Raw genomic sequence first — 26756 nt, forward strand, 5'->3', positions numbered from 1 at the left:
CCCTAGATCCCACGAGGTTATTAAAACTTAAAGCTGACCCCATTTTCTTTATTGCTAGTAGAGAGATATATGATTTTACTCAAAATATTTTATTATTTTTGAATACAGAAATAAAATATTTCAGTATATATAATTACATTTTATATTTCATCTATTAATAGATATATACATATGAAATACGCAATACGCAATGTATTACACATAATTGAAAAAATATATACAGTTAAGTTATTGTCGTATTAACGAGTATTTAGTATAATATGAATGCATATAGTACTAGGTGATTCATTTAAGTGTCTTCACTTATTATTTTAAAAAGTGTTAATTTGTGTTTGTAATATATTTTTTTTACTAACTTGATGGTTTTTCAAAACAAAATCTATAAACTAATGTATTACTTTTTTATTATTATCAAGTTTTTTTTTTACTTTTTTGATAATACTATATATTATTAATTTCATGTTTTGAAGCAGAATATTTGAAGTATTTCGATCTATAAAAATAAAATGTGTACAAGTAATGTATTAGTTATAACTATATAAGTATTTAAATGTTATTTGAAAGGAGTTGTATACCAGTTTAATTAACAGATAATCATTTACCATTCTTTCCTACTCATTAAATATTTAACTATTAACTTATTTAAAAAAATTAAATTTACGTGAATCGAAATTCTCCGAACATTTTTTTGCTTCGAAATATGTATTTAAAAATGTATAAAACTTAAATATGATAATGATAAAATATTTTAAAAGTTATGATTATTTTATTGTCCTAAATGTTTGTTTTCCTATTTATCTTCTAAATAGTAAATTACATCAAATTATGTAAAAGAAATTTTTTCGAAAATATTAGAAATTTTTATAATATCAAGTGTAGTTACTAATGGATCTCACTGTATATCATAATTATTGATATATTCAATCTTCACATAATAGTATTAGTATTATCGACAATAATATGTGTTATTATAAAAGTACATATATACAATTAATGGTATTTTTTTATGTATTATAGAATTTAGAGCGTTCAAAGACTTCTATGGTTTTTGTACATTTTATAACAAAAACGCCATTTTAAAATGTCTGTAAATATACATATGATTTATAATGTATATTGGTTGTGATTGAACCGTTAGATGATCAATCGTAAATTTAACAAACGTATATTTAACAAATATTTAATTTGATTCTTAAACATAATTAAATTCAGAAAAATGTTTTGAAAGTATGTCATTTCATTAAATATGTATAACTTATCAATTTCCATTTTATAGTTCAACAAGTTATAATATAACACTAGAGATCAAACTATAGATTTAGTTTAATAGGATTGATTGATTTGGGAATTATGTATTTTTATTGAACAATTTGTAGAATAATATGCATAAATCATTTATTTTATTGTAAAATATATTTTATAAATTGTGAATAATAGAGCAATTATATATAGTTATTGTAACAATAAAATTATTTTTTAGTTAAAAATATAAATATACATAATATATAGCCGAATCGTGAAAACTTTTTAAGTACACATTACTGGAACCTTAGAATTAATTTAATTTAAACTTAGGACTACATTTTATGTAAATTGATGTAAAATCCCAAGTTTGTAACATTTAACTGTTATTTTTTCTATAATTAATTATGATGTGCTTTGAACGTTCTTCGGAACGGAATGTAAACATTTAGTTTGATATCAAACGAATGTTAATATCTGTAATTAGTGACAATCAAATAAAAGCTGGGTACCATAAAGTATTTTTTATTTTTTACTTGTTATATTATTAGATAACCAATAATAAATGTATATCAATTCATAAAAATTAGCGTACAAGTGTTTGCCATAATGTTTTATACATGTATTATAGATGCGGAATTCTCTAAATATAAGTTTAATAAATATGTATCGTGCTATTGTGTATTAATGTAACAATAGTAAGTATTTAAACAAGAATAATTTAGTTTAAACATAATTAATAGGAAAGTGACAATTTATTGAAAAAAAAATGGTGTCATTATAATAGTAATAATAATAATTAGAACATATCTAAAAAAAAAGGATATGTATTTTTTTTGTACATAACTACGATTTATCTATTACAAAAAAAGATACACCTTTGTCAAATAAAATTGTTGGTATATATTCTTGAAAGTATGTAAATATGGGATATAAAAAAAATTTAAAATGAAACGTCCTATAGTATGCTTGTATATTCCCGATATATTGGCTGGTATAACAATTATGTAACACCTGTGGTGAAAGTAATATCTTTTCATATTTTATTTTTTTATTGTTTTTATTTCACTAACAAAACTACATTTTATAATATTTGAATAACTTGAACAAAGTTTAATAAAATTAAAATCGTAAATACTAACTATTATACATCGTGTGTGCTATTAAAGAAAAATAAAGAAATAACTTTACAAATCTACTCTAGATAATATATACCACATAATATGAAGAGTTACCTAACTAATTTTCAAAAAACGATTTCATAATTTGATTAGCTTTTACGAAAATCGAGAAAACTATTATTATATATATTTAAAATATGACGATTTTAGTTCTGATAAAATAATAACCTACGAGAATCGTATCATTCTAAACGTAATTGCTAATTTACGATTAACCATACCTAAATTAAACGGAAGTTTAACTTTATTTTAACGTTATTGGAACATCTATTTGTTATTAAATACACTAACTTTTTTAATTAACTATTCTATTAAAAGATGACTTGTTTTTGAAAATAATTTAGATTAATAAATGGTTATTTTAGTATAAATTCTAAAATTTCAAAGTGCAAAAAATAATTTTGAATTAAATATCTATAACTAAGAAACTTAAAAGAAATAACAAGATACAAATACTAATAAACTAAAATAAAATTGAAGAAATATTTAAAGATAACATTATTCAAAATAAATTTAAATATTTGTGTTTCCCTTTATTTTTCAATAATATAAAAGTATCCTTCACGTAAGATTTTTAGATATAATTGACTATACAATTTTTTTAAGTAGAAATTGATTAGTATCAAAATATATAGATATAATGAATAGGTAATAAATAAGGTATAATATTCAGTTGAAATAATGTTGATGAGATCTGTTGAAAAAAATTGTTTCTTTTATTCGCCAACTTACGGCACGAAACACTTTTACAGTGTTACTGACAGGAGTAATTTCGAGGACCATTTCCTCCAAAAGCTTCAAGTAACAATTCCGCTTTTAATCGTGAGACTTCCATGAGACCGATTAAAATAATTCTTATAATATACCGTTTTTGTTATCTAAAACGCCCTCGAATAGATTATGCGTGAACTAACGTTACTCATCCTTTTTCAATCTATTAAGTGATAACAATAAAAAAATACCTTATTTTATAGCTTTAGTAAACATCTAAAATATTTAAATTAAAAACAAATATAATATAAAATTTATTTTAGTAAATAATCAACTGAATAAATCATATAAAATACATTTTGAGTTCTTTTGATTGGGTTTTTAGTTAAATTTGTTTTATATTTATTGATTATACCCACGCCGAAGTTCCTTCATTAAATAGTATCTTCATTAAAGAATTTAGTAGCTTTAAATATCTAAAATACATGTAAAAATATTTTGAAGTTTGCGTAATAAAAAAAATTAATGTTAAAAAGAAATAATGATTCATTCATATAATAAACAAAATTTAATGTTTAATATGTGATCTTGGATAACTTTATATACCATTACATAATTCAATATTATTAATTACGACATTCACTAATCCGGAGTTTAAATGGATTAGTATAATATGATTTATTATTTGTTATTTTTTATTCTACAAATAAAAACTGATTTATATAACTATAATTTTTATTATAAATATTAATATTAATTATATAAAAACGCACGATGTATATTATTTGTATAAATAATAAATATACATAAATTAACAAACACCAAAATGGTTGAATACAGTATAATATTAGCTGACTACAGACAAAATGTATTTTTACAACAAAATTACAGCATTTTAAAAACCATAACTTAATAATAAATTAAGTATTTTTTTTTTAGGCATCTATAATTTTGCATTCTTAAAATAATGAAAATATGCCATTTTTCCGCTAATAAGACGTGGTCGCTAACAAAAGATTCGTAGTGGGTAACAATACTATTAGATAATATATTATTATATTACAACAGGAATGAGCGTTGGTAACCTAATCTGAAAGGTTATTTATATTTTATTTCAGTCTAGTGAGTTTTTATTATTATCAAACCAAATAATTTAAATATAACTTTATAATTTACATTTATTAAAGGTAGATATTTACTACTTGAAATATAAAACCATTGATAAGAGGAAAAAAAAATGCTGACTATCAATAGATTTTTTTATTATACATAATAATAATACGTTTAAATTGAAATTCAACAAGTGTAAGTAGTACAGGTACTTAACAATAAGTTATTGTATTAATTTAGTGAAACTACAAAGAGGAATTGAGTTTTTAAAAATATATAATTTCATTGAATTCATCGTTTCGAGCGAAAATCTATATCAAAGCTTTAAAGAGACTCTGTGCTTACAAACATAACTTGAGGTGATTATACAGATATAAATATCGTGTTGCGTTTCACATTACATCAATCAGATCAATTATAGAATGCATTTAAGAATATACTTCGATGACGATTCAAATTGGTTGTACACTAAATCACAAGAGAAGCTTCAAAGTATATTACCAAATAAAGGAAGAGTGTATATCCGTAATTAGATATGTTAGTCAAAAATCAGTTTTAATATTCCCAAACAATATACCTGTTTATATTTTATATATTCTAGTAAACCAAGAAAATCAATTAAATTATTAAATATTTAATGAACTAATTCTAAATAACCCAATCGAATAATCATGATTTTGTAATTACTCTACTATATCTCAAACTATAGTATGTTTTAGAGAATATATAAAATAATAATATGTACGAGCATTACGTATAAATATCTAATTATTAAGGATACAAAATATATAAATTTAAAAAGTATGACTAATTTTAATTAAAATAATGAAAATAAAATTACAATATAGATGAATGAAACCCAGTGTTTTAATATTTTTGAGAAAAAATAAATCATATTTATTTAATATTTATCTTATACTAGTATTTCTAAATTGTAAATGACAATATGACAATTTACTAAGCCAAATAATGTTAAAAAGTTACAGAATTACCTAAGTAAAAAACTTACAAAATTGGCATTTGTCCAAAAGGGTGTTGCCAACTAAAATTATGTTAATGAAAAGTTTATGGAATAAGTTATTATCTTAAAATTCAATACAATAAAAATACTACATTATATTCCCTGCACATAAATCGACACCAAAACTCATTTTTAAATGTCAAAAATATATAAATTCGCTATGAAAAAAGTTAAGCTATAATACTTCAATAAATACACAAGCTATTAAAAACAAATTTACAAGCAAAATATATATTACAAGTTATAATTTTCATTTGTATAGATACAATTAAAAATGAAGTACATACTAAAATATCATTGCCCTCTTCGAAAGTTTTTTAAACATAGATTTGAATTTAAAATTTGTTTGTATCCAATTTTCTTGCCGGTTTTGTAAAATACCGTATTCATGTTACTAAATATGGCTGTTCGTAGTATTAAAGACAGCCACACGAATTTTAGGAAATTTCCATCAAACTATATGTGTTGACGCATAGTATATTAGTATTATAGCACAAATTAATTTTACCATTACAACTTATCCATATTATAATAACATAATGGTTGCTCGTTCAAGAGTACCAAACGTAAACCATAATATTATGCACTTGGTTCATGGATCACGTAATAAAATCTGATGCTTCGACATAGATTTAAATTCAATAATATTGTGGTTCACGTGGTATTATAATATGGTACACTCCATGAGTGATAGGTGAACAGTTAGTTTCATAAATAGTCTCCGATAATTTTCTCAATGTTTTCTTCTGGTACAATTTTTACTAATTTATAATCATTCCCGTTTTAGCGTCATAATTTGCAAGTGCACTAAATGTTGTACCTATTAGTACCAAGATAATCTGAGAAAAACGCGATATTCAGTGTTTTTTTTTTCTGTATCTATCGTGTTAAATTTTTGAGTGTTCATATTATCAATAATAGTGGTGTATAGTACGATGAAATTTCAGTGAAACAAATTGTGTACGTATTATCTTTGTTATGTTATAGATAGTGTTAATAATTAATATGGTATTATATTTTTGAACCACATAATTTCCAGCGCGATGAAACGTGCCTCTCGTTCCTGATAATTACATATTGGAGGTAGCGCGTCAAGATAAGACGCACATATTTTTCACCGATATTGTTTTCAGGTTTCTTATAGGAATATATACCTCTTCGTCTGCCTTATTGCTTGTTTTATTCGCGTTATTTAAAAATATTGATTCAATATATTAAAACGTACGTGTAAAATGTATACCTATTATCTAGTGAAAGTTTTTGATATTCAAGTTAAATTTGGGTAAAATAATCGCGTAATGAGCTATATGTTAATTTTAGAATAATAGATGTTATTATGAACTATAAAGTATTTTAGATTAATTAAATGAAGATTATCTACGCTTAATTTACTATACATAATATTATATAATTATTATGATAACATTAAAAATCTAAAGTAAACCATAGTACAGCATCTAATATAATATAAAATTGAATTTAAAATTTTTTTTATTATAACCTTAATACATAACCTTTAGTAATTACAGTTAAAAAAATTAATTAATTAAAATTAATATTAATTTAATTAAAAAAAAAAAAAAAATCAACAGACATTTAAACTATTATTTACGAAATAAATTCCAATTAGTTGTAATTAACAATCTATTATCTGGACATAATATATAACGTATACAATAATTACTAATTAAACGATTAAATTCAAATAAATGCAATACCAAATAGCTAGTACTAAAAATTAATTAGTAAATTATAGTTATTGTAAAATAATCAAGTCTATGAGTGTAAAAATATATTAACAGTAAGGTGACTAGAATTTTTTTTTTTTATTACAATTACATTTACATTTAAAATCATGAATTATTAAAATATTAACATTATGATCATGTAATATTGTAGAGTATACCAAAATATAATATTAAGATACTGATAAAAATAGATGACATTATATACAATCATTTTAGAAAAGTGTTAGCAGCATTGCTTTTTAAGTAATTTAAAAACATAAAATGTAACAAAACAAAGGTCGAACATCCTTTAGGATTTACTAAGGCGTTTTAATATAACAAAATATAAAATACAAAACTAATATTAAATAGGTGGATATTTTGACAATTTCTCAATTAGAAAAAATGTATTTGCGAAAGTTCATACGTATATAAATCATTATTGCTGACGTACTTACAATAAAAGTTTATGTACAGTATTAAAAAAGTTACTATGTTCAAAAAAACTTTAACCCGAAATCGAATCGCATGCTTAAATGGATTAACTTTTTTAAATGATGTCCGTTTTTTTTTTATAAATACAACGACTTTGATAGGTAAACTTTGAATTTTATGGCTATAGTTTAAGTTATTGCACTAATCAGCGTTGCCTGTTGAGGTTTAAATATATTAAAAAGTATATAATATTAAATAGTGATTATTTTTTTAAAAAATTACATTTTATAAAAATTATGATTTATGACTATAGGTTCCACTAACAATTAAATCAAAATAATTCAAATTATCAAATGTCCATAAATAACACTGTCGTGTCATCAAATAATATAACACACATATATGTTAACAACGAGTATATGCATTGTTTGGAAATTAATACGATTGTAAAATAGTTCAGTGTTAAAAGTATATAATATTACATTACTATAAAGAAATATTTATCAAGTAATAGGTTATTATGAGGTTAAATTAGTTTAAATTTGGCATCACTCCGGTGTTACAGTTTTATAAAATTTGGTGGCAGCAAGTAATACGTATATAAATACATATACTATGGAGTATAAAAACAAATGTTAAAAAATATAAATAATAGAAAACTTAGATACATAGAGTTCAATATAGTCTTGGCGTTAATAAAATCTATTGAACTATATATACATATAACATTCACCTATATGTTTTATCTTTTATATATTATTCAGTTATTATAATATAATATCCGACTGAGTAAAATTATGCTTAAAATATTATTATTATTACATCGTTTTTAACTACATAAATTGAGTTTTTAATTATATTTTTTAGTTATCCATGACTTAAATAATATTCAACCATTAAATCATTTTCTATCGGTATAAAAATCAATGAAATATATTAATTTTAATAATAATATATATTATTATTATACGAGTATATCATATTATTATAATATAGTATGTATATTATGTTTTATTATTATTTAAATTTTATTTATTTTTTTATTAATTGAACATGGGAGCAGTGAATAAACTTACTAGTATATTCTAAGACCATGAATCATAGAAAGATAAAGTGAAAATGTTAATCGAGTGTTTTTAAAAGTGTAACACAAAATCAAATCATTACGGCAACGGCGGTAACCAGACGGAGTACGAGCCATTTTCGAGGGAATGGCCACAAGATCGTGTGTCCAACTTAATAATTAAATTCGAGATTATCATGAACAAATTATTGGACATTTTGGAATTGTCGTTGTGAATAAGACCACATCAAGCACCATTTTCGCGTAAGTCCTCATACGCTGCCCGGTGTCATCTGTTAACGATTGTTAACGATACCTGTTGCCGCGCATGGCCTCATTTCTCATGTCACTGCAATGATGAGGTTGCAACTATCTACTGATATGGATTATTACCGAATATGTCGTATTGGTTAGAGTTACAGTTCACTAAGAGTTGATAGATTGATCGAGTTTGCATAATATTGCACATTGCAACCGCGTTAAATCTCGTTATATGTCTCTGGCCAGACCCACGCGCACATAATACAAAGCTCTGACCCGCAGTCAACGGGAGGTTAGTAGCTCCTCGTGTGTTCTTCTTCCGTCATCAAACGTATGCTATTAATCAGCGTTTATTTGCTACGTTCATTACGCCGGAAAACCGATCGACTGTGTCCGGAAAGTCATTGTATTGTGCGGCGAGTCCAAGCAGCCAATCGCAGACGACACTAAGCGTGGCTTCACACGTAACAACTAACCGCAAGCGTACCCTGCGCGGTGTCAGCGTCGCATTATCGAAGTGATAGATGAGATGGTGTGGCGTGGTGTGTTAGCGTAGAGCGATAACTTAAACAGTTTGCGATTCTACAAGGATCAACGGGGTCCTAACGAACACATCAGGACGATTGATGAGGATCCGAAGTCAATACGCATAACTATAGATAATTAGGTTAACAATTACAAAGCATTTTATGATAACAAAACATTGTGCGTCTTATATATAAACATTAAAAATAAACTTTGAGTTGCAAGGTTTTTAGCTTCTGGCCGTAGAACCGTTGATTCGAGTAGAAGAATTAATATAAACAAAATACTTGAGTGCAATGCTTACAAATTTAAAGACAATTTAAAATCTCATTAAATTCTCAAATACATTGATCTTTTGTTTTCAAAGAAAGATATCTAACCTTTATGTTTAGTCGTTAACAAACCAGTTGTGTACAGCGTGGATATTTTTTCAGACTACACCATAATATGACCCGGTCTGTTATATATGGTGAAAATATAAGGAGTTGATGCAGCAAATATCAAGTGTTAATAACTATTATTATATTAATATATTTTTTTTGTAATTATGTTAAAATCAATCGTTTCAAAGGTCGTTAATTCCTCTTTTGGTTTTTTTACGGTTAAATAAGGCCTTTAAAAATAAAGTTAAATTTATTTATTTTTAAATCAGTTAAAAATTAATATTATATATGATTATATGAAAATGCTGTACATTATAATGTATTTAAGTATTGGTATAATATTTATACTGTAAGCTATATAATAAAAAAACATACCTTAGTAAAAACATTTTTAAATGTACTGGGATATTGATATAATGTTGATGGTTAAACTATCTATCGTTCAAGTTATATATTAATATAAGGTTTATTGTAAAGCACTTGGAGTATTAGAATTTTTAAAATATAACTCTTAAATTTTTTTAGAATTCCTTATTGAATAAATGTCTTTGCTGTGGATTTGTCCGTTTCTTAGTAGAAATATTTATAAAATACAATTGTGCAAATTATGTATTTTAGAGATATAATCAGGTTGTTACGACTGCTTCGAGAAATACTTATGAAGGACTTTGAATTAAATGTGCAAATGTTTTGATTTAGCCTAAATTCTTTATCAAAATTTAAAACAAAAAAATGAAATTATCAAATGTAAATAAATAGCATTAAATTCACTGTCCAATCAGGTATATACCTATTATACAATAGATCAAGCTAATAAGGAAGTTAGAGTAGTTTGAAACTGAGAAGATGATCTTCTTCTACGTTTAGGTTCCATTGGCTATTCTGACAAAATAGTTAGAAACGTGTACCGAATATTAATTATTAAATCACTCATCTATTTATATAATAAAAAAATCAAAAGACCGCTCTCTTTGTGACCGATTTTCTCAGAAATCGCTCAAACAATTTATTTGAAATTTTACATGGATATTTCTTTAAACCTTATGAAGGTTAGTGTTAACTTTAAAAACGACCCAGGTCAACTCTTCGTACATCAAGCTTAGGAATTTAAGTCTTAGGAATTCTGTGGTTCTTGTTTAAAATTATTAGAAATCTCTTAGCCATTTGACTTTCAATTTTACATGGATTTCAGTGAGTCGATTAATTAATACTAATAGTTCTTTGGTATTTTTTTTTTATTTTTGCTTATAACTATAAGTTAATGATACTCCTTTAATATAATTGTTTTATATATTCTAATAAATATGCGTATTCTTATCATCTACTTTTATTTTTCTGAAGAAATAATCAAAATAACTGTCATCCATTTTCAAATATGTATGTACAAACATATAAGAATTGATTTTTTCGTGGTTGATCTTGTAAATAATATTTACTGAAATGGAAAATTTAAAATAGTATTAATGTACATGATGACAAATCATAATGGGTAGATTAAATTTATTTATGCTTAAAATTTGCAATCCTAAAATTATTATTGATGGTAAACACCTAATAGCTAGGATATTCATATGACACTACGCTGTAAGCCTGTAAAATAGTAGTCTACAACCCTTTATGTACGGACTGATGCATATATTATAGATCTATCATAATTACTGGAAGTTAGTAACGTTTTATTCAACCATAAAACGATATATAAGGTATTCAAAAAGTTTCAAAACGGTAGTTTATCTTCCCCCTAATGAGAATTTCTGAATTCTGTTTTTGCATATTAATAAGGACCATAAAACGCTTATTTTTAAAAATCCTCCTTTATTAGTTTATGTGTAAGACAGGTAAAGTTTTAATTCTTAAATTTAAAATACTATTTTTTTAAAATAATATATTGTAATAGACTTATAAGACTATGACAAGTATATACAAATAATATGTTTATTACGTTCTTTAATAATTAATTATTTTTTAATTATAATATTTATAACAGTAGTATATATATTATATTATACATTTGTACATTCAAAACGTTAGCATTGGAATTTTTTAGATCCTCTGTAAATTCTTTACTGTGCACTCGTCCGTTCTATAATTCAATAAAACTTGGTGATTTTAAATATACTTAAAATTGGTCTTTAAACAAATAAGTAAAAATGTAGACATTTCATCCCAGTGGTAAATATTAAAAAAAAAAATATGGAAAAGTGCACATTGAATATTTTATAGGTATGATGTGATTTATCACCTATAGTAAAAATAGCTAACAGGCATTATTTTTATCTTATATATATTTATATGCAATTTTATCTACACTTCAAAATTTTTTAAAAAGTGTAGAATTGAATAGAAGATTGACGGTCATTGACGTAGAATTTAAAAAACAGGTAACAATTTTGGGGTAAGATTATTTTTAATTTACAGAGGAAGTCATCGTGACATATTCAGTCAAATACCTGTGCTATTAAGAAAAACTGTTTTATACTATTAATATTTCTCTAGAATTGAGGCATTCGTGTCTGTTATACGGTTAATTTGGTGAAATGTAGAATAGCAGTCGAATAAGTCATATTGCATATTAGGGATAATTTTAGAGTTGTTTATTATTGAGCTAGATGGTCAAGAGGTTTTCCAGGTTTTGGTATGACTATTATTATGATTGAAAACTTCCGCTAAAGCGGATAGTGAGATAATCGTATAATATTATTAAAAATATAGGTTAGGACTTAGGAGTATTAATTTTTTCCTATTAGGAGGTGTTTGGATACTTCATACGTTATCAAATCAAATATAGGAGACTTTATTTAAAAAAAAATTGTAACTATTATAAAACAATAAAATAAATGTATTATATATATTATATCTTTTTATAAAATTTGTTATTTACTTGAATTATATTAAATAATATAGTATAAAGATTTATTAAGTTTTTTATAAAATATAACATGGTGAAATAGAGAAAAAAATCTTCGAGATCTGTTATAATAAATTGTCATCACTTTTTAGAATTAAAAATTGTAAAAAACCACGCCTATATTTGATTTTAAATTACGTAAAAAAGCAATAAAAAAGTTTGGGTTTTCATTGGGGAATTCTTGTAAATTATGTATCATATAACTATATGAAAAAAAGTTCATCCTTCACGACCAGGGTGAAATATAAAATCTGAAATTTTTAAGTATATTACTATAGAAAACAATCTATATTCACGAAGTCGGTTTATAGAGGTTTGCATTTTTCTAATACCCGTGTCAATTTTACAATTATCTATTTTAAATCATGATAAATTACTGTATAATAATATATTATATGAGAAGCTGACTCCAAATAGCATAAAAAGTACAAGCGAAATGACATTTAAGTGTATATTTCTTGGGAACAAAGACACGGAACTTAAATACCAAAAGGTTTGACCCATTGAAATAAAGCAAAAATAATAAAAAAATACATACATTTTGGTGCTTTAAGTATATAAAAAAAATATGACGAATTTTGACTAATTGTCTTTGCAAAATTTGTATATTTAATATAAATTTAGAAACCTTTTTAAACATATCATAGATATGTAAGCAATATATTGAAAAATATAGACGGACGTTCAGGAAAAAATCAATGTTTTTTTGTCAACTGATGAAGAAAGAACAATATATTATACTAATCAATCGTAAAACAGTTTCATACAGTGATTTTCTTATTTTTTTCGTTATTTTTGTTAAACAAAAATAATTTTATAGCTATATTAAGCATTAACTGAGTCTGCTAGGATAACTATTAACTACTGTTTAAATATGTTATATGAACGCGTTATTTACGTACATTAGAAGTTCTAAAAGTATTTAACATATACAATCAAAAAATATTATTAATATCACGAGTATAATATAGATAATACGACTAATACGTAATTTGAACTGGGGTAGGTATAAGAATAATTATTAAACTTGTATAACAATTTTGAAGCTTTTAATATCCTCGTCGGTGTCACATAGATCCATTGTAATCCCCGTTTATTACGTTTACATAGGATTAACCTAAATTTTCACTAAAACAATATTTGAAAATCACACATGTACGGGATCAAACATTTTATAGTTATACACATATATAGATTACCTTCCACGTGCTTGTCTAAAACACAGTGCATAAAGAGTGTGATCGAATTTTGATTATATGGAAATCACGGTCTTAATTTACAATAATGACTATTCGAGTAGTGAGATAGTGCAAGTAGTTACGTACATGATATTAAAAAATATTATAAAATAGTCCTAAATATGAAAATATATTATTAAATCTAACTATCAATGGCCCAATGCATTAAGTTTACACGGAGTTCCTAGTTTGGAAACCGTCTGCACGGTAGACTTTACTACTGCTATTAGAAAATCTAATAAATTCGATTGAAAAATGTTTTATCAGATCGGTTTGTCTGAAAAAAAAAACAACTTCGTATTTTCACAATAGTTTATTCTACTCATCGCATCTGGTACAAACATATCTATGAAAATATCGTCAGTCACAATTCTTCGAATGTCTTACATAAAATAAAATTACAGTAACATACCTTCATTTAATAATATTATTTTATTGTATATTTTAAGATTAGTAAGATACATTATTAATCAGCACATATTGAAATACAGAGAAATTTACGTGGTTTATATTTATTAATAAATATAATATTCTCGGCAATTGATTTGAATTTTCCTGAATTCGGTACAAGCGATTAAATATACATTTAAATTGATTTAATTTGGTTTACGATTTTGTATTTTAGGTCATAATATTGCATATATTTTACGTAGTAAGTTATGATAATTTCAAATATGAAAATATTTGTCGACTGTATAGTCTATAAAATATATTATACAATATTACATCGTTATAATAAAAGTACTTTTTTTAACGTTAGCCAGAAAGAGGAATTTTGTAGTACCCAATAAAAGTTAATAATTAATATGCATTAATTGAGTGGTATACCCAAAGCGAAAAAAAAATAAAGTTCAGTATAGGTAAAGTATAAAAAATGTTATATTATTACATATTAAACTGATCGCTCAAAAATTGGATTAAACGATTAACCGAACCTTAAATATCGATTTTGTTTTATTGTTTGCAATTATGTCAAAAACTCGTTGTTTTGTGAATCATAAATATTAAATCATTCGTTTCTATACATATATTCAACGGAATGCACGCAATATTGTTTATTGTGTGTAATTAGTAACTTATTCGTTATTTTGGTATGTCACTATATTATGTGAAAGGCGAACTAATCGAAAACCTAAAGAATAGATTAATGCGATACGACGGCACGTCAATAACATTCGTGACACGTCATGTAAAGGAGACGATAATAATAAAACACAAATACTGTCCGTCTACGAACGATAATATATGTCGATATATCAACAGCAGACTGTTTATAAAAACTAGATAATACTCGTTGGCGGAAACCAAATGAGCGACAGCTTACCTCAGAAAAATACTTGATATAAATAGATACATATACAAATATAACCTTCAGACGACCATTAACAACATGTTTGTATTAAAAAATAATAATAATAATAATAAAGAACTTCAATTACTTAGAGAAATGTCGATGTCGCAATTTTTCTCGAGGGGTGGATAAGATTAGGTTTACAAGAAAATGTAATTTGAAAGTATCTACCGATGAAAATTTAATTTTGGGGTATTTTGGGGTATTTTGGAATATTGCATTAACGCTAATTATTAAGTTAATATATAAAAATACTTATATTAGGTATAATTAATTATTGTAAAGTGAAAATTAATCTGCTATTTCTGCACCAGGGTGTATTGTAGTTTATTTATTATTTATTAATATTAATATTCCATGTTTGAAAAGGAATTAATATTATCAATTATTACATTGAATTCAACAGATTAAGATGAAATTAAAGAATTTACTCTTACATAATGCGAATGCATAATAATTGTCAAGTTAGTTAAAAAGAAAATTAAGATTCACGATTTGTAATCGATTATTATTATTATTATTTATTTTGTTTTTAATATAACATTATTCGGCTGTCGGAAGGTGAATGGTGCTTAGTGAAATGTTCACCCTGAGTTTAAAATGTCTATAATTATGTTAAATATTAAGATCGGAATACATTTTTTGTTCTGATTCTACAAGTTATTCTCTTATTAGATTATGTTATTTATATAACCCAGACTCTAGGATCTAGATTATTGTAATATTCGCATAACGCAAAATGTCCATTTTTTACATACATAATATCATTGATTATAAATACTATTTATAATCAATGATAATATATACTATGTTACAGATATTTCAAATTTTACAAATTATTGTGGTTGCAGAATTTGTATGGAATTGCATGTTCTGTCATTTCGTGTAAAATATAATACGATGATGCGTATAGGAAGAAAATTATAGGAATTTATTTACAATTTACTATATATATATATATATATATATATATATTAGTTATAAATACGCATACGGAGAATATATTTTTCGTATAAATAGTTAACAACTATTATTACATTACATTCGATTTTCTCGTATCGTGATTGGTGAAGTCGACGTGAAATAACTCAGTAACTCTGAAAACGTGGTCGTACCTTATTTTTCACGCGAACTCGCCAGCGGTTACTTCGAATATGCCTAGGTGTGTTTAAACACTCGAGAGAGAGGCCTGGGTTGAACCATTATGATTTTTTTGTATATTTTTACGTAAAAAATATAATAAAACCACAAAAAAAATGTAATGACGGGAGCCATCATATTAAATGCATTACCAAACTAACATTACCAGTGTACCTGTTAAACAAGAAAATTTTATTTTTTTTAGTATAACAGAAATACTTATTGAACAAGTGGTAAATGAAGGAAAATATAAAATACACAAAAACTTTGTGAGTTTTGTTTTTTTTTTGTCAAATAAACTCAACTGTGTATTGAAAATCAATTCAGATGATATTAGTTTTCTCCTACAGCTTATTTATTTGAATGTAACATCCAAAATCAAAAACTCAAAGATGAAATATTAAATTTATTTTAGCGACTCTGTCAAATCAATTAGATTTTCAAGCGTTACGTCCACAGATTAAATTTTATTCATCTATACTTTATAATACTCATGCTGTGTTTGTATATTTCACATTTTTTTTTCTTTTCAAGAAAAAAGCTCTTATAAATTCAAATATATATATTTACAAAATGTCCAATGTATTATTAACTTAGATATAAATATAATATTTATTTTCATATAAAAATTATAATAAATTATCCTTTTGAATGAAAACTGCAATATCAAATTATTTACTTTTTACGAAGTTAACATAAATCAGTTGTACGAATTTAGTGAATAAATATCAAGGAAACATACATGCATCATTATTAATGTGATACCAAACATGCGAATGAACCAGGCCTTTCGCCCAACTTTCTGCTAATATACGTCAAGCAAAAAAAAAATGTATACATAATAACAGGATGATTTACGTTCACTTTACTTCTATCTTTTAATAATACATTTATTCAAATTCTGATACTTAAAATTTTTAAGTATGTATACTTGAAGTACATATTTTATTTTATATGATTGAAGATATATCATGTGGTGATACATACTTTATTTTTTAAACAAGAAACACTGTAAATCATAATTAGTCAATTGTTTTTAAAAAATTTGATGCAACTAAATCTAAATTTTGAGTTATTTAACTTTTTATAGTAGAGATAGTCATAAAGAAATGGTTATAATAGTCTTTAATAACAATTTGACATAAAACATAAAATAGATTTAATATTTATTTTAGTTTTTACTTCTCATTGTAATTTGATTATTTGTATAATTTATAAAACTATAATAAACTAATATTAATTAATTTTAAAATCTCCATAACGACCCCCATATTAATAGTTAAGAAATTACTCGGACATCAATTTCGATATATTATATAAATCAGCATTTTATAATAAAAATTTTAATTTTCTACAAAATACTCTTAATATAGAAATCTTAATATTTGACATTTAATATAGTTAATACATGTACTTAGAAATTCATAAAAATTAATTACTAAAGAAAAAGGTTGTACATGGGTACCAGAAACCATCCCCATTTTTGAAAATCATAGCATTTTATCAACTACTTTTATCGTTTATAAATACATAAAAAAAACACATTTCGTTGTTAAATCAATATAATCATATCTTCGCTCAGAACCTAAAAATGAAAAATGAGATTTATAATAATTGAGTTTTAACATAATAATAATAATTATTAGTGTTGGACAACAATATAATATTGTATAATTATTAATAATTACCAATGATTACAATTACAATAATTTTGGTGTTTGCTAACAACACTTTCAAAAATATGGAATATAATATATCAGTTATAAAAATACAAAACTGAATATTAACAGTTTATGTGATTTTTTTTGTTTATTATTATTATTATTGCTAAAGAAACATAGTTTTAAAACTACCTACCCCAAATGCAATATGAAAATAAATTGTAGTTTTGAAAAAATAAACATTATATTAACAGTTGGTAAACGATGACAAACACACATTACGTCAAGACTCGAGAGTGATATTACATTTTGTGTGCAGTGTACGTATACATTTTACAGTATATAATATATAAAATATGGGCATTGTACTTTTTTGCTATGGTAGTAATTTGGAAGTTTCCATTTTCCACCGAAATAAGATAAAAACCTCTTAGAAAGCACCTAGATATTATTTACAGTAGGTACAATTATGTGTATATATATATAATACTACAGTACCTATAATAGGCTATAATGTACGTTACCACATTGCAATGCAAGCCATTAGGGCTGATGCAGTAAGTCGAAGAATATTTTCGATTTGTGGAGAGCACCTAACAGCATTATACGGCAAATACGTCATAATATTGCCCACATTTTTGCTCAAACTTTATAAGTTATGAATACATTTACAAATGGCGCATTTGTTTCAGTAATACTGATAATGATTTGGGATTATTTCGATGGGAAAAGAAAAATGTCTTTTCGATGAATGTTATATTATATTAGAAAACATCAGTATGAACTTAAAATCATAGATATTTCGTGTACTAAATAATTATGACACATACTTTATCAATATCCAATAATAATATAGATTGTATATACGTATAAATCAAAAAAATCAGACACGAAATCATCAACCATTCTTTGTGGCTATCTATATTTCATTAGTTCAAATAAAATTTTTGCAAAATTCACTTCGTCAAAAGTGCCGACTAGGTTTCATTTTCATACCATGATTAGGACTACTTGAAAAAGTTGAAACGTTTGGAAGACTAAACAAAAAAAAAACTAGTAAATTGGAGAAAAAAATACCTTGGTTAAAATCTAAAAATATAAATATTTATTTTTTTGGTCTCTATTTAATTTAAAAAAAATTATAATATTACCAAATATGTACTGATAATATTATATTATTTTGTTTCAATTATTCATGGAGCATGACTAAATAATAAGGTCTTAAATATTTAATATTAATATAATATTTGGATATAATTTTAAAATAAGAGTATCGAGAGTATAAACAACCATTATTGTTATTCACCACACTTTAATAGATATATGAAAAACATCAATATTAATAAAAAAAATTAAAACAGGAAAATATAAACATGATTTATAAGTTTATTGCAATTTAATATTCAGGAAGTTAGGAAAAAAAATTATTTCATTACCGGAAAAACCTATTAAACGGTCTTGACACAAACAACAAAAAAAATTACTTAGTTTATTTTCCTCAATTTCCTGTTAGTTAATTTATCCATAAACATAGATTATGCAATTTTAGAATTTAAAATGGTACATTGTATATTTAAGTGAGCGTATAATGTAGATACATTTAATAGAATGACCATTCTGCGTTATAAAATACAATTCCTCTATTTTTGAAATATTCTTCTGAATTAATATAAATTATAATGTTATTATACCAGATTCTACAAAGAAAGTAATACTGTATACATTACCAAACATAACAAGTAACAACAATTATTATGTATCATATTTCAAATTAATTTTAGTTTTTTTTTTTTATTGATCATTATTGATGATATTATTTTTATTTGTTTATATAGTAAATTTACTTCTTTATTATATTATAATTAAAAAAAAATTAATAATAAGCTGTAGATTATTAATATTTGTTTTTATAATAACATCATCAATTAATTATTTATATATTCTATAATATAAAAATTTTATATTTTGCTATATTATTACAAAATCAAATATTTTATATTTTAAAATGAAAAATTACAGACTGCGTTTATATAATAATATAATATATACCACATAAATAATTTAAAAAAATTATTAAATTTGTTCATAATTTTTCAAATACAAATTATCAATTAACAAGTTTCCGAAGAAAATACTCATTCATTTTATTTTTACTTAATGACATATGTTTAGCATAAACAAAGTATTAAAAACTAGCTTTCCAGTGCACTTAGTTTACAAAATCCATCCATGTTTGTCATTTCAGAGAAATGTGTCACCTTACCAATAACATATGATGCAAATTTAGACAATTTTCATTTTAATTAAATAATAGCTAGTGAACAAATAAAAAACTCAAATAATTTCCTTGTTAGTCAGTCATATTTTATTAATATTAAAAAAAGTAAAGTATGTAAATAAATGTCAAATATTAATACTAATAGGATTAAAGTTTATTTTGTTTTATCTTAATTTGATTTAATGAACAATACCTATTATTTTTCATTATTCACAAATTTAACTAATAAAAACAATTTTTCCAGGATAATCAAACCTAACCTAATCAGGAACAGGAAATTTTATCATTATTAAATAAATCTTATCAAATATTAAATATATTTTAGTTTTTCCATTAGTTAAAAAAAAATAAAAATATTATATAAAAAAAAAAACGTAAAAATACTTATTAGTATGAATCCAACATTTATCTACTGATGAAAAATAATTGTTTCATTAATTAATTAATTCATAGTTTATTATATTTAAAAAATATTTATATTACAATAATAGTAAATACTAAATATATTGTATTTCTTTTCAATTACTTTAAATCGTATGAAAATGTTCGATTAGTGCTTGACTTCTCAGTATACAAATAATGTAATCAAATCGATAAATAAATGGTAAAATAGCCGCTCAAGTAGATTTAAAAATATTTTCATACTTGTTTTTATAAATTGGAAATTATTTTATGTTTAGAACCAATAGTTACCTAGTTTAAAAATATAGTTTTACGTAATGTGATTGATGATTTCCAATGTTTGATATAGCATATAATACAAAACGTAGGTATAGTAGTAAATAATATAATTGGGCATTAATATTTATAACACAGAGAAAATAATTAATCATACATATTTTGTAGTCAGCAATTGAATAGTATGAAAATAAATCATTAGAATATTACTTAGGAATATTTTTAGTTATAGTTATTGATCTTAAACTACATTACATTAAAAAAAAAAGTTATTGTTGATTTATATTATTTGTATATAAATTGGCCCAAGTCATTGTTGAGTTTTTATGTGGTTTGAAATGAAACCTACCAAGTTGAATTCAACAAAGGTTGTAGGTACGTCAAATTGGACTTCACGGATCAATAAGCAATAATAATTAATATAAGTATTAAAATATGAAATTATAATTAGACATTCAGTGTTCGTTGAATATTTTAATTTTGTCATAAACAACTAGTTAACTTTTTTATCATTAACATAATATAATGTATTATTATTAAAACTTTGTCATAACTATAATACATTTAAATGATTTTTTCAATATAATTCAAGACTTGTAGTGCCGATCACAATTTGTATAATTTAATATAATATTTACACCTAAAAACTTACTGACACGCTTAGGAATTTTGAAAAGTATTTAAAATAATTAATCAAATAAAAATAAATATAGTATTTATGTGTGTGTGTGTGTTAGAGAGAAAGATAAATAAAAAACACGTATTTCGTATTTACCAGTTATTCTGCAGTCACCAGTTAGTCTGATCGATGTTCCAAGTCCCACGACGCATATGTAATAGATTCTGAAAAAAAGAAAAACATAGGCTTATTCTCCTGCCTGTGACGTTTTTACATCATAAAAATTTACGATTTTTAGTGTGAAGAAAGTCTCTCTATCGGATGCTGAGGGAAAAGACACATCCGAATTCAATTTTCCACTATATACGTCTTAACGACAGTCACTGCCGTCGACCTTAAAGAGGTAAAAAGAGGGAGAAAAAATTATGGGGCGGTAGGAAGGAGGGGAAGAGAAAAAGAAAATAATAATGTCACCGTGAAAAGATTGTTGCGCCGGGACAAGACCTGAATAACAGTCGCCTTATAGGTTTTTTTCACTCCTATTTTGTGTTCCCCACCCACGCTACAACGGTTGCAAAGCGACTCTTCCGGATTTCCGTATTTTATTCCGACTTTACCTCTTCTCCCTCATCACTGCGACCATTACGTCTTTTGTCGCGGTACGACTTCGGCCACAAAGTGCATATACATACGTGCGTTATCGTTATGTGTGTATATTATGAACATATTATACAGAATGATTCTCGTGCATGCTCAATCCGTTTTACCCTGAAATCGTGCATTTATTCAAATATTCTTATTTTTGAAAATCTCACGTATACTTTGAGATCATAAATTATAAAAAAATTATATTTTTAATGTCATTTGTAAAGTGACTATACAATTATACTGTTTTTTTTTTTCAAACCGAAACATCTATTGTAAATTTTGTATATTTATAATTAGATGATTTATTTGGAACTTTTAATGTGCATAAGCTATAGTTGTTTCGGGATTATTTAACATATACATGTAAACCCCTAGAAACCAGAATAAAAGTTTAGAAGTCACACGGGAGATTGTGTTCGATTCAATTAGAACTAATTTGTAGTACACTTGAAAGTTACAAATAACAATTATTTTATTACCTAATGATTAATTTAGGGATATGATTGAGATGAAGTGGGCAGTTAGCATGTTTGGTGAATCACTCTGTATGCGCGCATATATGTGCATATATATATACTTAAATAATATGCGTATTACTCCGTGATCTGGACAACGAAGAAAAAAAATAACTACACCAGATGTGTATATATGCATATAAAAAAAAAAACGGGGCAATTCGTTTTTCCACTGTCGAGATAACGAATTTGGCTAAGGGATATTGGTTTTACCCGGATGACGTGTGACCTGAATAAACATCTTAAATGGTCTACCTGCTGGATCTGTTTACGATCACTGACCGTAATGTAGGTACATTTCAGACGTCCAGATTGTTATACGGTTGGAAATTAAATGTGACCACTATATGTACATAATATAATTCGTTAGCATTATACGTATGCATAATAATATTATAATAGCTGCAGCAGTAGGTACGTTGTCGCGCACTCGGTGTATTGTCGAGATGGGTCTCCTGCGCGAAATTATAAATGGAATTTTTTTTAAAACGAATTAAAATATATAATAACGGCAAAAAATGATCCTAATAGGGATTTAGTCGTTTGAGACGTTTTTTTTTCCTTTTCAATACTCACGGTTGCATAAGTATTTTCATTATTTTATTTTTCAATAAATACATATGTTTTCATTTTTTAATAAAAAAAAAATATTGCCAGATAACATCTCGTTTAAAAAAGATGATTGATCACGTTCTTAAACGACAATAATACAGCTTTTCCACCTCCCCTCCACAATAAAATTAAGACTATAGAAAACAAAATATATTTACAACGACTAGGTACAGAATAAGTCAATTTAAATACTTTAATGACAATTATGGTCTAATGATAATTTGCTTATACATTATGTTAAAATAAAATGAAAGGTGACAAAAGAAAATGGTTGTTTTATATTATGTTGCTGATGAGTGTCCATTCAGAAAAAAAAAATATTTTATAATCACTGAGTTAATATAATATTCAACTTGTATTAAATTGGATATATTTTCACTGAAATTTAAAATAGTAAATTATTTAATTTAATTTATTTAAGGTTAGATTATTTAATTATCTAAAAATAAAATATATTTTTACTGGTATATTTTATTTTCTCTTATAATGCTGAAGTACGTAAAAAACAATATTTCACATGATAATTTAAAATTTTAAAATATCCTAAGGCTTCTTTTAAGATTAAAATATACTAATTTAAGCACTAAATGTACAAAAAATATCAAGTTTTTTTATTTAGAATGTAATAAATAAAAATAATATAATCAATCAGTTTTTATTTAAATCAAATATATTTTTATTTTCATAGAGTATGTCAAGATCGTTCATAAATGAGTGATTATTTTACTAATATTCAATAACCATTTAAAAATAACCTCGTCTATAATATTTATTTTAATTCTCATAACAACTCATATTAAAAAAAACAACAAATTGGTTTATAATTTTTAAATGATAGCTTAAGTTTATAATCTCTTTTGTTGTCATATCAAATAAATAAATATACTGTACCTATAGAAAGCACCAACCTTTATGAACATCTCAAAAACCAGAATTCAGTTGAATTCAGTCCACGAATAATGCATTTTCATATAATTCACATTTAATACATTTAATATTTTTTTAAGCAAAAAGTTTTTAAATCATATATATACCTACAGAATAAGTGCTCAAATATTTTTATGATTCTTTTATATTCTCACTATTTTTTTTATACATTAATACTTTATGTTAGGTAATTTGAAACTGTAGAATATTTACGATCTTCTTATTTTTTTAAATAATCAAAATATTATAGGTATTGCTAATGTATGCATAATTATTACGCCATGTATATTGTATATATTTTTAATAATTTACTTTATTTATTATATGATATAAATTATACATATAATTTTTTCGAAATATAATGTTTAAATGTGTTTTTTAATTTTAGGTACCTAAAAAATCATTTTCAGTATTTCTCCAGTTTAATTTAATTATAAACGAATTTTAAATTTCAACATCAGATTTATAAAGCAAAAATTATGTACTCTAACAGTAAGCAGATTCAAAAATCATTATACAATAAAATTTTATCATTTATTGGTAACGTAAAACATTTAAATTCGATTTATTATTCTAATAACCGAAGGAGTTTAAAGCTCCCAAAATTTGTGATAAATATAGAATATTTATAGTTAATATATTATGTTAAAGCATTTTAAAGTATTTAAATTGAAAAATTGGTTTTGCGTGTATTTTAATTGAGTCTAAATTTACTCTTTTTTTTTACTTATATAAAATGCAGAAATTGCTTGTGAATAATTCAGTTTATTGGTTATTTTTCAGTCGAAGTCTACATTTAAACGTTATTGACAGGTTTATGCAAAACTCAGATGTGAACGATGAATACTTTTCCTTGAATCGCTCAACAATGCAATTACAAAAGAATATTATATTTTTAATTAAAAAAAAAAAGATTTATTTTTTACTAAGTTAATTATATTTTGTATTATGTTTTTGTAAACCTAATAAATATATTTTTTTTAATAACAATCTTACTTTAATATAAGTATGACTTTAAAAATCAATTATGTTTTTAATATCTGATAAATAACATGATTTTATTGTAGATTTTAAGAAGTTTTTAATTTTTAGTACAGAAAAATACTTCAAATTCAAAACTCTTTCATTTCCTTGTATTTGACTTTTGATCATTATATCATACATAAGTACCATATGAAATTTGAATTCTTCCGCTGTATACTAATATAGTAATATATTATCAGAACAATATTTATCGAGATTAACTTTTCTGTAGTGGTGCATTTATTCTGTTTATTTGTTGTTACAAATATTATAATACACACATTTGAAGTTATATTACATTATATTTTTGCACTAGCGTTTCTAGATGTACGTTGAATACCTATTGCAGTTCCATGAAGTATTAGTTTGATGAATGTATAATACATGACGAACATTATGAAAATTTTGAGTATTTCCGTAGCTATATTAGCTGATATAAAACTAAATAAATAAATATATATAACTACACTTTGACTTATTTACAGTAGTACTTGTTTTATTTCCACGAAATTCATTATGAAGATAATCACAAAAACCTATTCTCGTATCATTATTTTTTATTGAAATTTGTATTTATTCTTCTTTAATAATGCAGTTATTAAAAATCTGATTTTTGAAATTTTTAAATGATAAAATGGTGGGGGGGGGGTGAGCATGCTTAGTGAATCACCTCGTATATAAACTAAGATAAAAACACCAAATCTATAGAACTCCAACCATAACCAAGATTTACACAAAAAACAAAATAAATTATAATATATATTAATTTGAGTATTGTAAAGTTGTAATTACTCATCTCGATTTGTATTCGAAACACAATCTAACCTAACTTTACCTAAGGAGTATTAAAGTGTAGTATGTGAAACATATATAGTTTTACGACATTATATAAAACTACATTGCACGTTACGGTAGCCGGACTATAGTATAAAAACGTAAAAATAAGCCACATACTAGAAAAATATAGATATGTTAGTGGCTGCTGGGAAGCTGTATAAAGGGATTTCGTTCAATAATTTTGTTATTTTATTATTTTTACGTCATATCAAAACAATAATGTTGTCCTTAACAAATAGTGTTTCGTCCATTGAAACGCGTCCCAAAACTTTTATCGCTGACCTTTTTTGTGCGGTTTGAATTCGTTTCCGTGTACTTTCGAGAGCAGTATAGGCTTAGGAGGCAACAAAAAACAATATATACAATATATTACGATATATCTATTATATTGTAGAAAATCTAACATTATAGAGTAATAGAACCTTCTCGAGATAAAATCTACTTATTTAACGACCTATCAGGGGTTGTAAATATGTAAATGATTCCTGTGCATTTGATTGAAGTTTTTGATAATAGACATTATATTATTAAGCATGCCAATATAAATAAATAATACAAACCCAACGGTAATTGTTTTATATAAAATTAAAGAGAAAAATCACATCTGTTGTTTGAAAATTGGATGTTAATACAGCCATTTTTTCTAGCTCTTTTAATAATAT

General features: G+C 24.5%; 1 protein-coding gene across 1 annotated transcript in view; it reads right to left on the bottom strand.

Annotated features, from left to right (window-relative positions):
* Window positions 1-26756, bottom strand: part of LOC132919081 (acid sphingomyelinase-like phosphodiesterase 3a) — a 221045-nt gene that overhangs the window by 175143 nt on the left and 19146 nt on the right. The window contains exon 2 of the mRNA XM_060980431.1: window positions 21689-21756. The gene's annotated coding sequence lies outside the window, so the exon portion shown is untranslated. The remainder of the gene's footprint in view (window positions 1-21688; window positions 21757-26756) is intronic.

Source organism: Rhopalosiphum padi, chromosome 2, assembly GCF_020882245.1.
Source record: "Rhopalosiphum padi isolate XX-2018 chromosome 2, ASM2088224v1, whole genome shotgun sequence".
In the NCBI taxonomy this organism is placed as follows: Eukaryota; Metazoa; Arthropoda; class Insecta; order Hemiptera; family Aphididae; genus Rhopalosiphum; species Rhopalosiphum padi.